The following is a 3,041-nucleotide window of genomic DNA, read 5'->3' as shown; positions in this document are numbered from 1 at the left end:
TCTCTCTCTCTCTCTGCCTCTCTGCGGCCCCTGCTTCTCTCCGCCTTGCTTTTGTGTCGCTCTTTCTCCTCTTCAATCAAGGAGCCAGTCTGACTTCAGCCAAGTTCCTGGAGCACTTGACTAGACAGTTACAGACACATTCTGCTAGCCACTGGCCCGGGAGAGGGGCTTCCTGGCCCCCTCCTTGCCACAGTCCCTGTCTCCCTCCCCTGCCTCCCCTCCCTAGAGTGACCAATTCCTATCTCTTCCCTCTCCGCAGGCTCAATGAATCGAATGAATGTGAACTTCTTCATCTGTGAAAATTCTTGTATTATTTTTTTCATTTTGTTTTGTTCGGGGGCTTTATTTTGTTTTGGGGTTTTTTTTTTTTGTTTTGTTTTTTTGTTTTTTTTCCTGTTTGGTGAGAGAGCGATGGCTACCATGACGGGGTGGGGGGTGTGCAGGGGAGCCCTCTCTGTGAGCGGCTTGGAGGTCAGTGCCCGGCTTTTGCGCTCTTGCTCATTGTGTGTGTCTCACATCCTTTTTTTTTTTTTTCCTTTCAAAATTGGGATCCTTCATGTTGAGCCAGCCATAGAAGATAGCGAGAACTAAATCTCTGCCAAAAACTAAAATTTTTTTAAGATAAACACAAAAAGCAAAATAAAACCTATAAAATTACATTTTTATATATATACATATATATATATGTATATATATAAAAATCTCTATACCACCTCCCCCCGCCCTCAGCCTTCCTGAAACTGCCTCTTTCAGGGGAAAGCAATTCATTTTCTCCCTACCACCCTTGGCCCTCTTCATGTTTTTAAAATAAACTTCTCAAAAGGAAAACAAGTCACTCTTGCTATTTCTTTTTTTTTTTTTTTTTTTTTTTTTTTAGTTAGAGTTGGAACATTCCTTGGACCAGGTGTTGATATTGCGGGACCCTCTCCCCCCCACCCCCATCAGTCCAGCCCCTCAGCCTCTCTGCTCCTCTTCTCGCTCCTCCTTCCGTTCTGCTTGGCTTCCCTCGGCCCCTCCCGCGCCCCCACTCCCAGGACTGGTCTGTTGTGTTTCATCTGTTCAAGAGGACATTGAAACTGAAAACATTGAGAACAAAACAAAAAAATTGTATGGCAGTTTTTACTTTTTATCGCTCGTTTTTAACTTCACAAATAAATGATAACAAAAACTCCCCATGTCTGCTGGGTGCCGTCTCTATTTCTCTCTGTCTCTCCACCCTGTAGAGTTTTGAAGCAGATGTTTGTTCTTTATAGATGTTGTAAAAGCCTGATAACAGTGATTGGAAGTTACAAGCTTTGTGTTGTGTTTTTTCTTTGTTTTTAAGAAAACAATTATAAGAGAAAATAGTTTTCTGCAGGCACGTTGTGCTTTCCTATAACTTTTTCTCCCTCCCGCCCATTATTTTTTTTGTTTTTGTTTTTGTTAAATAAAGTGCTTTTTGTCTAAAACTGCATGCTGGCCGCAGTGTGTTTATAGAAGAACAAGGCTTGGCCAAAGAGTTGGGTATCGGCCTCCAAAGACTCTGCCCTCTCGTTTTGCCTTGCACGAAGGGAGAAGCAGGCTGCATGGCCTGCTGCCACGGGCTCCCCCACCCTGTTCTTCCCTCTGGGAATCTGGGGAGCAGGGCACCCAGGATGATCCCTGGGGACAGGCGTTCCCATGGATGCAGCCTGCCACCACAGCAAACCCACGGCCCTACCTCACAGGAGTCGGCCTGGCCTTGCTACCTGTGTCGCTGTGGCCTGGTTCATTAAAGAAACCTGGCCTGTTCAAGGAAATGGTGCTGGTTCCAGTGCTTGGTGGTAGGCCATGGCCTCCCAAGGATGAGATGGGATGGTGAACTGAGGGGCCACTTGAACTGTGGCCCAGGTACAGTCATCTTGAGGCATACTGTATGGCAGGACTTCTCCGGGTGAATACCAACACTTAAAAATCAGGTTGCAATTCAGAATCTGGGTGTCTGGGCCCAGGGGCTTAAATGGCAGCACCAAGCAGGAGCCAGCAACAGTGACCTTCCATGTTTTTAGGAATCTGCCTCTATGGGAGTGTTAGTTGGTGGCCCTCAGCCCACCTTGTGTCATTGTAGTCCAGGAAGGGGGATGCTGTTGCTCTGGGGTCATGTGGACAGTCAGAACCCCAGGTTCCCCTCAAACTCCATACCTTCCAGGCATTGTGCCCCCTTCGGAGCCCTGTGTGGGTTTGGGGGTAAGGGGAGCATCAGCCCCCAGCCCCCTCCAGCCTCACTGCAGGCTTTCGATGACAGAGTAGCACTTAGCAAAAATGTTTTCTGGAGCTGCTTCTGCCAAGATCTAGAGGGGGAGTGAAGGGGTCAGTTCCCAGTCACAGTGAGGTTATTACCCTCTACCCCAACGACAGGGGAAACGGGTTCACAGGCCTCTATTAATTGCCGGTAAAGAATCAGGAGGTAGAGTCCAGGGCCGTACAGGCGAGGGAAGAGGGAGATGGGGCAAGACAAGGTTAATGTGTCCCGGCTGGCCACTTGGTGACACAGGCTGTGCAAAAATGCTGTCGCTCCAAACAGGCCATAGGAGGGAGGGGGTGGGAGAATCACCAAGCAGCCCTCCCACCCAGTCCTCCTTGGTCAGAGCTAGTTCCACAGGCATTGCTGTCCCTTTAGCTTCGTCTTACGTTCCCACCTTCACTTGGAGATGGGAGGGAACATTACCAACATTCCCTATGTTCTTAAATGAAAAGTACAGGAATTGTGTGGATCACTTTGAGAATGAAGTTATCCCTACTTTCCATCTTGGGAATCTATCTGGCTGCATCTGAGTTGAACTGTGGTTGGCCAGTTGTCATAATCTTACGTTTTGTAGATATGATCTAAAATGTATTGAATTTTTCAGTTTGGGAGCCATTCTGTTTATACCTTAAACATTATCATAGCTGGGAGGCCACAGCCTGCACCACCAGTACTGCCTAACGGAGGGACTGGAATTCCCCAGTGTAGACAGTGGAGCAGCAGAGGCATGGAGAGACCTGGGGTCATGTTGGGTCTGTTCCCCTGAGGACGGGGGGGG

This window comes from Hipposideros armiger, unplaced genomic scaffold, assembly GCF_001890085.2.
Source record: "Hipposideros armiger isolate ML-2016 unplaced genomic scaffold, ASM189008v1 scaffold_202, whole genome shotgun sequence".
Lineage (NCBI taxonomy): Eukaryota > Metazoa > Chordata > Mammalia > Chiroptera > Hipposideridae > Hipposideros > Hipposideros armiger.
The sequence above is the reverse complement of the archived record's forward strand: the minus strand, read 5'-3'. Positions refer to the sequence as shown.